Below are 15,501 nucleotides of genomic sequence, written 5' to 3' on the forward strand. Positions count from 1 at the left end.
AAAAAAAAAAAAAGCAAAGTAGTTGCCGTTGGGTTGCAGGGCAGCCTGGGCTGCAGGGAGTCTGGTTGGGAGAGGTCAGGGCTCTGAGTTTGGGGAGGAAATGGGAGATTGAGTTAGCAGGGCCTGATGTTACGTGCTGTATGTACCCTGTGCTGGTGGGGTGCGGACCCCACCGCGGGCCGGGAGCCCGCGCAGCACCCGTGCGCTCCAAAGGTGAGCGCAGGAGGAGATGGCTGGGTGCCTGCCAGGGAGCTACTGTCGCCCGCCCGGGCCCAGGAAGGAGCCTTTGTGTGTGCAGGGTGCCCAGCCCTCCTCTCGTGTTCCCTCTGCCCCTGGGCGAGGTTTAAAACCGCAGCGAGGCTTTGCCCTGTGCCGGGGTACGCCCCTGACACCCCTAAACAGCAAGGGTTAACACGGCCGGACAGTGAGCAGAGGGAGGGCTGGGCTGCTTGTAGGCACTGTGTTAGATTCCTCTTTGGAAAAGTTCGCTGTTGCTTAGGGCATGCCAGAAAAGAAGGGGAATTTTGCCATGTGAAGTCCAATTTGCACGTTTTAGCTCATTCTTCTGCCTCTTGCCCTGCACAAAATGGGGAGGGAGAAGAAAAGGAAAAAAAAAGAAAGCGCTTTGCAGTGCTCATCCCCTGTCCTGGGCAGCTTGGGGTTTGTTGTCTTTTGTTCCACCGCTGCATTCCTCAGGGTTACTGTTCTCCCGGCCCTGGTCCTTCTCACTTGCCTCCCTCAGTTCTCATTCATCTCTAGGAGCAAGGAATCTGGAAGCGTAGGAGAGGGAATCTCCAAAAGCGGGGTGTGCAGCCCCCGCAGCTGTGCTCAGGGGTTACACCTGGAGCAGGGGGGTGAGCAGAACCAAGGGTGGGAGTCTGCTCAGAAGCTCAAGCACGGGGGCATCTACCAGGGCAGTGGGAAATTCAAAGGGATCAGCTAATTCTGAGCGAGGTTTATGTGCGATTCCAGTCAACCCCCCTTCTACACAGGCACACACTCCTCCAAAGCTTCATATTCCCCAGGTTTCTTTTTAGATCAGTCATCTGTGCAGCTGCATTGCATGGATTTTGCCACTAGAATGCACCCTTATCTATGGTAAGAGGACGGATGGTTGCTTAAAAGCATTAACTCCTTCTTCTCCAAAATTTCCAGCTTAAGGCTTTCTTTGCACCTCTCAGGTGTTCCTTGTTTTACAGCCTTTCTACCCTATGTGGACTCAGTAGTAAAGATCAAATTCCTGCTGTTCTTACCCCTTGCCCTTCAAAAAAGAAAACAACATTGCTTTGCTTGTTTTTTGCTTTTCTTTCTACCAAGAGCTTTTTCCAGAGGTTTTATTTATTACTACCTGAATATCTACTTAGATTGCAGTTAACTGAAAAAAAAAAAAAAAAAAAAAAGAGGCACCTTTAAGGTAAGAAAAACCCCAGGGGTTTTATCTTGAAGTGCTTTAAAATGGTTTCTCCAGTTGACACTTAGGGCTTTTACAGCATATTAATTGCATCCTGCCACTGTTTTTTATGAGAATCTGCCACTGGTCTGAATGGGTGCTTTGCAGAAAATACCACCAGGCAGAAAGTGAGCACTGTTCACCTGGAGATCTGGAAACACTTTGTGAGAGGGCTTGGGGCAGGAGGAAAATGGCTTTCCTCATTCTCTCATCTGCCCTGTAAGAAACAGAGTGCCCCGTATTAATACCTGGTACAGAGACAGTGAGAGTGTCTGAGGGGTGGAGGAGAGGTTTCACTCCCACTCCTACCTGCGAGACACAAAATGGTGAGGCATGTAGAGAACTGCCTCCATCAAGCCCAGCTGCAAGCCCTGGCATGGGAGGCTTGGGCACGGCTGGATTGCCACGGGGCAGAGATCCTGCGAGGGATCCCAGGGGAAGCTGCTCTAACTTAGGGCTGTCCGGGAAATTTCTCTTGGACCAAAACCCAGGTCACGTGAAGTTGTCTTGCAGCCACCCTCATTTCACTCCTGTGCTGTCCTGCAAGGACACTCATCCACAAAAGCTAGCCTGGAAACTGAGTTGTATCCTCAGCCAGGAAATGACAATATTTTAGCTGTGAGAGGTGCCCTTTTGGCAGGTTTCCCCCCATTTTATGAAAGTAGTCTCAGCTATGGGGATCTTAGGGCTGCCACCTGTACTGACCCACCGAGGTCAGCAGTTGGGATGGAGGTGCAGATGACCCCTGGTCTGTGCTCTCTCCATGCTTTTCACAAGGTCTGTCTTTATGGCATCTTCTGCTGACACCAAAAAACGCCCATTACCCTGGCAACATAAGACAGCCACAGGACAGTGTGCAGCGTATGGCTGGCCGTGAGCTGTAGGAGAGCCTGCAGCTAACAAAGATCACATTTCTCCTGGCTTGTGCTCTTCAGGGGAGATCACAATCACGTTTTATGTTTATAAGACATGCTCTCTTATTTCGAGGGAGTGAACAGAGAGTGTTGAGAGGAAACCAACGTTTCTGTTAGTGCCTTCTCATGTATTTCATTGCTATAGGCTCTATGTGTTACATATAGCTCTGCTGCAAAAAGAGAAATAATTATTTGGAAAGCAGTTACTGTTCTTAACATATCAGATATGTTACACTTCATTATGATAATCTCAGTAATATGCAAAAGACTGACTTTCCTGGGTATGATAAAGAGGATGGAACACATACTTTAATCAGTTTGGGCTAATCTGTGTGTTTTGGAAGCACTTAGAACATAAAAAAAATGTTCAGGCTATCTAGAAAGATTAGGAGCTGAATGACAGATACAAAAGCAAGATACTTTTTTCTTCTCCCTCCAAAACCATTGTTCGATTTTTCTAATATGAAACTCATTAGCAAAATAATGCTTATACAGGAGAATGTATTATTTTTTTTCATGAGCAAGCATTAAAAAACACTGAATAGTTGTGAAATCAGGTGCCTGAAGCATCGTTCTGGAAAAAAAAGAAAAAGCCAGTACTTCTGCAAAGCTTGGAGGGAAAAACGACAAGCAACAGAAGTAGAACTGATGGGACAAGTCTGAGACAGAAGTGTGGAAAGGAGAGATGAACACCAGCAGGAGGTGTAGATAACAGCACAGTATTTCACTTTGCATGGAGACTGCATTGAGTGTCAAAAGTAAAATGTGATTTCTTCCCAAGATATTTGTTCTTCCCTTGGACAGTGCCTTCTTGCTTGCGATGATAACCCCAACAAGTGTTTGCAACTTTGTGCTGGGAGCCCCTTTCCAGCAGGATCCCACAGCCCATCCCACAGCAGTGGATGTAGTAGAGCTAGCGAGGGCTAGGTGGCATACTGGATACGTTGGAGAGTCACCTCTAAGGACTTCCTTCCACATCCAGCAAGGGCTAGGCTGAATGAAATTATCTCTTTGCAAGCAGCTTTCTGTGTCATTAAAAAAACAAAGCAACCGATGCTTCCAGTGAAGACAGCATCAATGTTTTGCTTTCTAACATGCCTCATGGGGGTATCAATTTTAAACCGCATGTAGAAATGGAGTCTCCCCCCACCAGATCAGCGCCTGGGTGTTCTGCGGGGCCGTGTTGGCTCTGTTTCACATTATCAGGGCTCAGCTGCCAAGATTTCCAGCGGTGATGGGTGACTGGGGTGCCTTCACCTCCCAGTGGCCCACACAGGTCAGCTTGGGGTGCAAAGTGGGGGGATTCAGTAAGCAAGGGACATCAGATCCTGGGCTTCAGGAGGTCCTTCCTCAGAGACTTTCACAAGGACTGAAGCGTAAAGGCTGCACTGGATGTTTAAATGATAGAGGCAGAAATAGCTCAGGGGACAAATTCCTCTTGCCTGAGCACAGATAAAATTAATTTCTTCTGCTAACAGGGAAAAGACAGATGTTTCATCATGAGCAGACAACACAGGTTCCTCTTTGCACCTTCCTGGCTGGAGCAGAGAGCAGAGGTCATTGTGTTGCTGGTGGCTCTCTCAAGGACCTTGGGGGTGAGCAGTTCAGTGTCCCTCGCAGCACCGTGCATGGCCCAGCAACAAGTGGGGCTGTGAGTCTCCTGCCCCACTGGCCATGCATGTCATGGCCATGGCGCCACTTATGTACCTGCTTCCCTGGGGCATTGGAAAAGTGCAGTCTGACTCTGGGGGGAGGTGCTCCATGACTGGGGATGAGTTGCAAAAGAAGCTTCAATTTCCCTTATCTGTGCAACAGGACTGCTGAGGCTTTTGTGTCTCGGAGGGGACAGGATGAACTTAAAGGACTGTCTTTGTAAGTGGCTGGAGATCTTGTCAAGGTGTTCTGCAAGCTGGAAATATCCATGTGATTCACTCGCTTTCCACCTCCACCTTCCCCCGCTTCTTGCTGCCCACATTGTTTTTTTGTTATTAATTGTTTTAGATTCAGACAATGCCTCTCCTTTGGCCTCAGGCAGACACACTGGCTGAATCACTAAAACACTTTAACACACATCTGCTGAGGCAGCAAAACTCAGTATCTCGTTCTCTCTTTTTCTGCCTCTCCAGTATCACAGTCAAAAGGTGACTGAGACACAAAGTAGATCCGAAATTGGCTGAAAAGGGAAAGTGCTCCCAGCTGAAGTGCAGAAAACACCTGCATCTAATAAAAACAAATGAGAAACATCATCAATAACCAGGAGAAAATGTAGTGTAAATAAAGAAAGAGTATAAATTCAGATGGTCTCTGGGAAACTTGAACAGATGCCCTAGCCTGCTGTCTTCTGGAGGTATTGGCTAATTATTTACCTTGTAGTGAAATAAAATACTGGGGCTTGCCTTGTCTCTCTAGCACAGACTCAGGTGCTCTAGAAACCTTCCTGTGCATGTGGGTGCCATGGTGATGGGTGACGCAGAAATGCAATAGATTGTTGCTGTGGCAGGAGAGGGGCATCTCCTAGAAGGAGTTGTCCTAAGAAGGATACTCCTTTCTGCCTGTGTAAGGCTTCACATGTTTTGAGTACTTGGATAATGATTCAAGGTAGAAAATATGTTTGCAGCTGTCTGAGAATCTTGAAGTCCCTTACAGGGTGTGTTGGGTGGAGGTGGGATGTCCTTTGCCTCTGTGGTCATGTACCTGCCACTGGCCCCATGAACAGCAGTGAGGAGTACTTTACCTTGGGGAGATGACTCCTGACTGTGACCTCCCTCCAAGCCTGCTCTGTGCACGTTCATTCCTGAACCTTTGCATAGTGCCTGAGGAGCTGGCATGAAAATATCCTCTTGGAGCCCTGCTGATTTCATTTTTTCTTTTTTCATCTTTCAACCACTCTGGATTCCCTTCTGCTCTGTGCATGAGCCAATTTGGATATAGGCTTTTCATCTCTTTTTGTGATGCCATGTGCCTGAAAATGTTCTTCTCTGAATCAGTGTTACCACCAGGAACACACCAAATCCCCTGTCTGAAGGGCAGGGACTTTAATTGTCATGGAGAGACTCATGGATGGGTGTCTGGTTGCACCATTGACAGGAGTGAGTATGGATGGTTAGGAGGCTTTCTAGGGATGAGGACATATAGTCCCTATAGCCTGATTCTGAAGAGTTCTCAGAAACCCTCCTGTCTCTTCTGCTGAGGTGCTGCAGAAGATTCCAGGGACACCCAAACTACTCTGGGATCTGTGGATAGAGTGCTGGCTTTTACCATTTACAGTCTTTTTAAATAGGGAGAACTCTCCTGTCTGTGACTATCACACCTTGATTTCTTGCTGAGCTTTCTGCTGGTGGGATGCCTGTGTGCAGCTGCCTTCATTAAATACCCACAGTGAGCAGTTGTATTGTTCAAAGGACAATTAAGGTCCTCACCAAATTAATCGAGGCTGCAGCTTAGAGCCTCAGCTTCCCCGATGGGAAAGGAAAATACCCTGTCACTGTCCCATCCCAGACACATGCATGGAGCCTCATCCCTGAAGGTCTGCAGAGTGCTGTAAGATCAGAAATGCATGAAGCATTTCAGGGTCCTCCTGAAACTCTGGGGACAGCAGGTTCTGTGGTGGGTGTGCGGGCTCATGCAAGACTGGATGGAGATGGTCCCAAACCGGAGAGGCCCTCAAACCCTGCTTGGATACATCTTCTTCTCAGCCACCAGTAACTGGCCTGGATGTGGGCTCATGATTATATCCCTGAAGTAATTCCCTGGACTTCTTACCCCCACTCTATAATTATTCATAGTTATTTTCTAATGCCTGTCCTACCACTTGTTTTCTTTCTGGCTTTCTTTTTCTTCCGAGTAATGAAAACACATCAATGGCCTTTCTCCAAGAACAGTTATTAAAGCCATCACCCCTGCCTATCCCCCCTCCCCTCGTTTAAAGCCTATCAAGCTCCATTGGATTTGTGGCCAGAGTTTGCATCAAATTACTATTTTAGGGTTGCCAAAATAAGCACAACCAGAAAGTTTGGAAGGGGGGGTGGGGAGGGAGAAAGAAGAATAGGGAGAGAAAGTTATAATCTTCCCAGATCACTATTAATTACATTTATAATAATTATACTTTTCCAGACAGTTACACTGCTGACAAGTAGGAGGATCAGCTCTTGCAGGGCAACCTGTGTGTGTATTTTGGCCTTTGCTTTTCCTCTACAACAAATCCTTTGTGACTTGCAGCTGTTGCTGGGACACCTCTGTCCCCAGTGTGATGGAGAGGACAACGTGTGTGTGCAGGGAGGGTGGATGGCTTTACTCCCTCAATGACAGAGCTTGCTCCCACAAGCAGGTCCCAGCTTGGCTTGCCAATTTGCCACCTCCTCTGAGGCTGAATTTCAGTGCCTTGTTTTGTTAATCTTGATGGTCTGGAGCACAGCAGAGGTGGGGTGCAGGACACAGGACTGCGGATAATTGTCTAAAACTGTTGCTCAAGGCAAGGAAGTATTAAGGGGTGCTCTCTTGTGGCTCTGGACTGAGCTATGCCTCCTGATCTCCTGGGAGCAAGCTCTTGCATGGGTGGATCTAGTGGATAAACAGAGCAATTTGGAGTAGCTCTCATAAGTCAGACTGTTCCTCATGTGTCAGAGGATATTTATTTATTTATTTAAAGGGGTGTAGCAATTAGGGAAGAAAACAGAGATGTCAAAAGGCCCTTGGCTTTTCTCCAACCAGCTCCTTCTTCTGGTGCCTCTTTCTGAGGCCACTGTCCTCCCCAGTCTCCTGCAGTGCTGAAATCCCTGACTAGTGTCTGCCTTGCACTGCAGCCAAGGTTATTCCCTGCTCTCATTGCCTTTGCTTGACATTTCCTGCTTGACACCCCCTCTCCTATCCAAAGTCAGAGGGCTGAGAACCCAAATACTCATCAGAAGCAAAACCTCAAAGGCATTAAACACATTTTGTCATTGACCCAGTTATCTTAATTTTCAGAGCTGTCTTACTTCAGACACATCAAAACTTTGGATCTCACATAGTCTCACCTGTAATGTGATAGATTTTATGTTTTCTACCAAATGTCCTTCCTAAAACTGTGTATTACGCAGGCCCCTCAGTGAAGAACAGAAACACCCTCTTACTAGTGGGGAAACATTTTTATACATCTACTTTGCCTCCTGCCTGCGAATCCTGATCCTCAAGGGACAACTAAAGTAATACTGACTCTTGGACTAAAATTCATAACCCTCCTGCCTATGTCAAATCACAGCCTCAACTAGAGATATTAATTTTATGGCATATTATAGCTTCCCCTGCAATTTACCTGTCCCCCAGGATTCTAGAGGCAATAATTTTCTGTCTGTCTGTCCATCCAGGACCAACAGATTTTTTTACCTCCCTTTTCCATCTTCCTCTGCTTTCCAGTTGCTGGCTCCCTTAAGATAGACAGGCATGGCCATCACAGCAAAGAGACACAGGTGGTGTTTGTGAGCCAGGGACAGATCTCCCTGGCACTCCTGGCAGATGGCTTGCAGCAGTGGTCCCCTTGTTCTCTCACTTGTGCAGTAAGTGCACAAAAGTGCACTTTGCAAAAGTGCACAGAGCAAGAGCTGAAGGGCCTCACTGCCAGTCTACCACCTTAACTCCCTTACCTCCTTGGTGAGGGGAGGCATTTTCACCCTTTGAACAACACCTTTCCCCTTGTTTTCCCTAGGAAGCATCCCAACTCCCATTTCTGCCCTGCTTGCTGCCTGGCATTTCTCATGGATACCCCAGCAAGAGTCCCTGCCACCATCTGATGAACAGCCATGGGACACACTGGTCCATAGGGATGAGACTGGCCCTAAAGATTGTTTCATTCAATGTTAAAGGAAGTAATAAGTGGTATTAAATTAGATGCATAAAAAGTAGTATTAGAGCACATGCCTAAAAAGGCATGTTGAAATTAGAGCAGATGCAACAATCCAGGAAGGAGTTGAGGGAAAGCAGAGTCTGTGCCCAGCACAGAAATAGTCAGGCCTTCAACATACAAGTGTCTCTTGGGCTCCCAGACTCAGAGCACACATCAAAGGCCTGAACTTGGTCCAAGCCATCATTTCTATTTTTTCCCCCGTGCACCCCTCCCTTTTTCTTTTCTTGAGGAGGGAATCTCCACAGCCTCCTATGAACCAAGTTTCACAACCTGGGGCATATGGCTTTCTCTGCAGTTTTCCTATTTTCCTTTCACACCTGTGCTGTGGTAGGCTAAGAGAGAAGGAGAGAGAAAGTCAGAGCCACTTATGCCTTGAATTGGTCCTAACTCCTCAGAGAGTCACTGGGAGGTTGAATGAAGCACATGGGTCTCACAGCAGGAGCCAGCACCCTCGTGGATCTTTGCTGGGAAACAGCATATGAGCATATGAATGTTGTGCTTTTGCAGCCTGGGGAAATGCTGTGACTCAAAACACTCGTGCCAGCGGGTGACATCTTTGTGTTGGGATGCATGTGTCGGCACCAGGAATTAATTCAGCATTTCCCCTGCATATCAGGCTGACAGGAACTCGCTCAGACCGAAGGCATGCTCCGGCACACGTGACATTACGTCTTTGAGGGCACTTCTTGCAGTGGTCCCGGGAAAATGCCAGCCAACTCTGTGCTGTTTGGCAAGAGGACAGTGAAGGCAACAGGGCAAGAAAGCACAGCCCTCCTACAAAAGAAAATTCCAGGAGACCTGCTTCATAGCTATGGGCTGTACATTCCACTGGGATCTGTGGACCTTTGGTCACCATCCCTCTGTCTGAAACAAGTCTGGTATAAACGGTGCCTTAAAATATTTGGTTTCCTCTAGGGCAGTTAATTTTCACATTTCAGATTGGAACATGAGATTGAACCAGTAAGTACAAAATGGGCAACAGGTAGTTGAGGGCTCAAGTCAAATGTAGACCAGCTTGACAGGGTAGACTCAGCGGACAGTGCCGTGAAGACCAGGCAATTTACAATAGTTAGGAAGAGGAGCAGGGATCTCCCTCTCCTGTCACATAAAGAAGCTGGAGAAACCTTTCTTGGTCACATGTGGAAGGACCGCAATTAACAAGCATTCTGGCAATGATGCCATCTCTGCCAGCATTCATATACCAGTGTGATGGATTCTTCCTCAGGACAAGAACTTTATCTGTGAACAAAAGTCTCTGCATTAAGTGTCGGCCAAAGGAAAAAAAAAATCATTCCTCCCACGTGCCTTCATTTTTATGGCCCATTTGCACTCTTTTTCCGGAGTTTTCAGCAGCCTCTTCAATCTTCCTGCAGAAGTCCCTGAGGACAGTCTGATCCAACATAAACTTTACTGTAGCAGCTTTCCCAGGTGACTGGCTCCTGTAGCTATTCTCTGTGCTCTAGCTCTGCCTGAAGTCACTACTTGTTGCCAGATCCTTGATACTTTTCTGAGGTCTCCAAGTCTGTGAATAGCACATTGCCTGATTTCCCATCTCTTTCTTGACGTCCTTCTTGTCTGCCTCTTAAATTCTCATCTTTCCAAACCATGGCCAGAGTTTTCAGATCTTGTATGTCACACTCTCTGCTGAAACCTTCCAAAGTCCAAACATATTTCAAGTCTAATTGTGGAAAATTTTGGAGGAGATCACAGTTAGAGTTGTATAAAACCTTCACCTCATCCTCTACTGACACTCATAGAGGCATAGCACAGTAAAATTTTTGGGGTCAAAAGAGGCATTAAAGGTTATCTCATTCCAACTCTCTGCCATGGGCAGGGATATCTTCCACTAGACCAGGTTGCTCAAAGCCCTTTCGTGGCCTTGAAGTCTTCCAGGGATGAGATAGCCACCACTTTTCTGGGCAACCTGTTCCAGTGCCTTACCACCCTTGTCATGAAGAAGTGAAAAATATGAATGCAGTACCCTGTCCTTGCAGACTCCATCCCATCTGTCCTTATGCATTTATAAGTTGATTATCTGGTTGAAAGTAGTTGTGGAGCTATTTTGTGGTTAAAGTCAGGTGTGGAAGATCTGAGTTGTTCCCAGATAGGTGTGGAAGATTTGAGATGTTCACAGATCTGAGAGTTTTGGTGGATGTTGACCTTTCCAGGGTCAGTTGACCAAGTGGTGACTGCTTCAGTGTTGGCAGTGTTCCTCTAAAACAGCCTGGCTTTTGTACCTTGGAGTCCACTGCTTTTCCAGCAGGCTTGTGAGCCCTTTGGCTGATGGTTGCTCAGCCTCCAGGGCCCAGGCAGGAGCGGGTGGCTGCAGTCACCCTCGTACAGCTGCAGCCTGCACAGGCTCAGTCAAGACTGCATCTGTTCCAGCTTGTGGATGAACCAGAAGGGCCACTTCTGCCTGAAGAGGTTGCTGGAGAGTGGCCTTACATAAAGTTTGGACCTGTGAATTCTGTTACTGTAGCTGCCTGGCAACCAAGCATGATGTGTGGCTGCTGCCTTACAATCACCAGTCTTTTTCCTCTCTGCCATAACCAGTTTCCATAAGCACTGAAAGGCAGTATCTACAAAAAAACTCAACAAAACAAACCATGCAAAAAACCCTCTCTGTTGAGGGAACAGATTAGTTAAGAGACTACATTTCCTGCACATCAAATGGCTGAGGGCATACAGGTTTCTCAGTTTCTAGGGCACTGTAAAATCAGACACAGTAGGAAGGGGGAATGAAATTAATGGGTAAAGTGTCATGGTCTGCTCTCAACCAGAGCATTCTCACCAAAAGTGATGAGGCTCTGCCAGTGAAGGCATGAGTGGGATTTGGCCTTGCATCTGTTAAATGGGGACATTACCATAGTACCAGATGACACAGCCTAGTTCTCTGAAACCAATTCTGCTAAAGTAGAAAAGATTTGTTAGAAGGCTGCAAGGTCAGGAAAGCAAGATTATTGATTTAGCAGCCTTCTGCTGTGCTGGGGACCCCAGGCGATGGCATGCACAGCTCTGCCCAGTGTTTCACATCTTTGCTTTGTCATTTAAAGACTTGTAAAAAGAACAATGAGACATTCTCCTTTCTTTCTCTTCAATATTTGCACAGTTGGAGTAATTCTTACTCTGTACTTTTTTTTTCCTCCTCAGAAAACAAGTGCTTCAATGCCCTTATTTTCTAAATAAACCGAACATGCCCACACAAGTGCACCCACGAATATGAGCAGCCCAGAGCGCATGACCACAACAACGAACCATTTTGTAGCACAGTCTTCATGAATATCCTGTTCAGACCAGCCGAGCCCCCTGTTCATAAACAGCTCTATAGTTCCTATTAACCAGCAGCCCTCCAGTAATGATCCGTTCTGTTCAGCCCTGTACCCTTTGGTGACCTCCCAATAAAAGACCCTACTATTGCTGCGCAGCTTGGCCACAATTAATCAGCGTAACTCTGGGCTTGCAAATTACTTTCACCCTTGCCAGCCATTACTTTTGAGTGACCCTACAATAACAAATCGAGATCCACTGCTGGCAAAATAGTCAAACTTGGCTTTTTTTTCCCCAAATACCTCAAAATGGCTCTCTAAATAATTTTTTCCCTATCCATTTTAAAAATTAAAAGGTTTAACCTGAGCAGAAAGGAATAGTAATTTGGAGGAAAAGGCAGAGATCTCTTTTAATGGGTTAATTGTCCAGTTAGGAAAAAGAAGGAGCACTTAGTGTCAGTCTGGAGGATCCAAGTCACAGATCACATCTGTGGAACTCTAGAGTGTGTGTCCCCACCCCAGAAGAGGAGACTGTAACCCATCTTGTGCCTGGGCCTGTCTCTTGCCTGAGGTCCCTATCCAAAGGCTTAGCAGATGCCGTGGCAGCTGTGCTGGGGAGTGTGCTCACAGTTCCATGCCAATGCTTGAGCCCCAGCCCTCTTTAGCTTCCTTGTGCAAGTGCAGTCACAAACCTCTGGTTTGTGCCCCCTGCACCCTCCCTGCTCTTTCTGGCCAATGCTGTGAATGAGTCACTTTTTCCTATAGCCGGTAGTTAATCTCCAGCTCTCTATCTGGTTGCCAGTCTTCAGGAAAACTGTAGAAATGTTGCATCTTGGAGCACCCTCCAGTGCTGTCAGATTGAGTTGAAATGGGCCAGTGGGTTGAAAAGCTACTGTAAATTCATGGGGATGTGGAAATGCCCATAACCTTAAGAATAAATATGACTGTGCACCATTCAGTCTGTGGTGTCTGGTGTCACAGCATTGTGGTGGCATTTTCACTGTGTCCTTCATAAGCTTCTGCCAAAGTCAGAGTCTGGAATTTGTCCTGTTTCACCTTGTTTTAGCACCTGGGGTTGAAATGAATTTTAAAAGCAGAAGGAAGCACAAAGAGCTGGCACACAGTGGGGTCCTGGCTCTGATCTCTCCAGAGCCACTGACTCACTCTATGATCTTCGGCAAAGCTGTTGACCTGCTTGTGCTTTGTGCTACACAGCTGGAAAATTGAGTAAAAAAAAAAAAAAAAAAAAAAAAAAAAAAAAAAAAAAAAAAAAAGCCAATGAGAACTTCACTCAGAAGAGCAGATGCACAAATTTTCTAGATAAACAAATTACCCAAGCCCTGCCACTCCAGTGTCCCCAGTCCTCCTCTCTTTGCATCTTATAGTTAAAGCAACAAGCAGTTTAAAGTTGAAAATCTGGGGCTGTGTTTTCTCACACGTTCTGGATCCTCCTTTAACTGTGAAAATGTTCAAAGTGAAAACTTGACCTGGCAACAGTTTCTGAATGACCTCGATCTGGCTGTGAAATCCACTTCAGCTTTGCAGGAGCAAATTTTTACAGTCTTCTCTGGTGGAGGAACAAAAAGATTTTTATTATTATTATTATTTTTCTTCAAGAGGAAACTTTATACAGACTGAGTGTTATGTTTTCTCCCAGCACTCAAGGTCAAATCCGTAGTTCTGGTCTCATTGTTCCCCACTCACTTTATATCACCCAAAAAAAATAAACCCCCTTCCCTGCTCTCACTGCAGACACCCTACGGCAGCAGAGGGGAAGGACAGAAGCGCAAGCAAACAAACGTGACATTTCTGCCATTGCAGCATCTCACAGTAAAGACACGTCTGGGCAATGTGATCATGTAACTGGAAGTTGCTAATTATAATTGCTACCTCCTAATTCAGAGGAGTAGTGACTCACAGGAACCCTGGGCTATCCAGGCCTCCCAGATCCAAGTTCCTCAGACTACAAGCCGTGGCACTGAAGATAAAGGCCTCCAGTGGATTACCTTCAAGCTGTAACTCAAAAGTGGTCAAAGACACCACTGATGAAGATATCAACTTCTCTCCAGCTTGGTAGTGAGTGTAGGGTAAGAAGCTGTGGCTGAATGTCTGTGGCTCAGCGGGAGCCAGCTTGATCCTCCTCAAGCACGCAGTGCCAGAAGCCCTCTGCCAAGCACTGCAGTGATTTTCTACTGGACATTTTTGCCAGGACACTGTATGCAGCACCAACCATGCACTGGTTGAAAAAGAACATTTATGTTTGTTGGAAAGGCTTCCCCTGTGCGTGACAGTGGCTGTTTGCATGTGCAGCCAACACGCCTCACACCTCGTCAAGACTCACAAGTGCACACAGCACAGGACATTATTATGTATGTGCCTGCACACTCTCACAAAGCTGAGCCTTAGGTGACAACTAATTCTGAATGATGTGCTAAAAAATGTAACAGGTATACAATAAAGACTAATCCTAACCTGAAAAAACACTTCTTTTTATCTTCTGGCATGGTCCCTGGACAGGAAAGCCTAGTCTCTGACACTGACTTTCCCCACAGTCATAGACAAGTGTTAGCTTCAACTTCTTAGTCTTAGACACTAGGCATGATAAACATGTCCTTTTACTTGGCCAGCTCATACCTCTGTTTCTGAAGCTTGGCCTGGGGAATAGCATGTCTCATTCCCAGTAAGGATTCTGGAGATGACTACCACAGGATGGAGGGAAGAGAATAAGCCAAGCTGGATTGATTTGTGCCAGGCAGACTTCAGAGTATGGTCCTTGATCTTTTAGTTACAAGGGTATATATGGCCTGCATTTCCAGAATTGTAAATGAGACACCACATCATCAGGGTTGAGAGAGTAACACACTGAGGAAAGGGAGTCAGGCCAAGGACATATTACAGTATTATCTTATTATTCCTTCACACTCTCTTTCAATTGAACTGTGTTCCCTGTCCCGCATTTTACACGTGATTATAGACTCTCTGGGGGCAGAGGCCATCTCCTTGCTGCATTTGTGTAGCTGCTGAAACAGTGAGATCATGTTCTTGATGAGGAAGAATTTCTGCACGCCAGGGATGCTGAAGATGCCAGGATGCTCATGGGAAGGGCGAAGGAGCACTCGCCTGCTGAGATGTTGCTCCACAGCAGAGTTAAAGGTCTGTTTGCTTGTCTCACTTATTCCAAGTCAGCAGGGGCTTGGTCATGGCCATCTAAGGAATATGTGCGTGAGATATTGCAACCAGACAGTTCATTCCTCTGCCCACAGAGGTGTTTCCACATTGGAAAATGCCTCACTTGCACAGGAATTGCCCCTGCCACCAGAAATAACTAAACATGTAACTAAAATGTAAGGTCTAAGGAATATTGTCAGAAGTCTCTTTAAGGTAATTTTTATTAGGTGTTGGATGTCCTAGTTGAGGGTTATTTTCCCTCTTAAAGGCTAACATAGGAAAGAATCACACCATCATCTCAGCCCTCCCATGAACTGCCGGCAGACCATGTTCCCGAGGGGAATGGAGGCAGTGGGATGAGCCATGCTAGATTACAGAGTGTGACCAGATGTGCTGAGGAGTTTGTGAAGCCTGTTCTTTGCTACGGGGTTAATGTGCATGAGGAGTCTGCTCATCCTGTAGCTGGTCCTCCTGTGGAGCTGGAGTTTGACATTGCTTTGAAATCATCTCCTCCTCTCATCTCCATTGCTGTGGGAGGCACTGCTCCATCACTGTGACACTGATGGCTTTCGGGGCACTCTCTTTGCTCTCCCCACATTTCCTAAAAAGCTTTTCTAGTGCAGTGTCCTCTCTTGGCGTTCTGTCCATCTAGATGGTGTCCTTTAGGTTTTCCTGCTGCCCACTGTTCGCCCCATCTCTGTGGCCTAGGCTACCTCAGCCACAGAGGCTAAGTGGGGGAGGGAGGGAGGGAAGCAGAGCAGTGAGACAGAAGTTGTAGTAGCTTGAAAAGGCTGTTCAAAGGCACCCAGAAAGGATCTGTAT

The sequence above is a fragment of the Haemorhous mexicanus genome, chromosome 8, assembly GCF_027477595.1.
Source record: "Haemorhous mexicanus isolate bHaeMex1 chromosome 8, bHaeMex1.pri, whole genome shotgun sequence".
Taxonomy (NCBI): Eukaryota; Metazoa; Chordata; class Aves; order Passeriformes; family Fringillidae; genus Haemorhous; species Haemorhous mexicanus.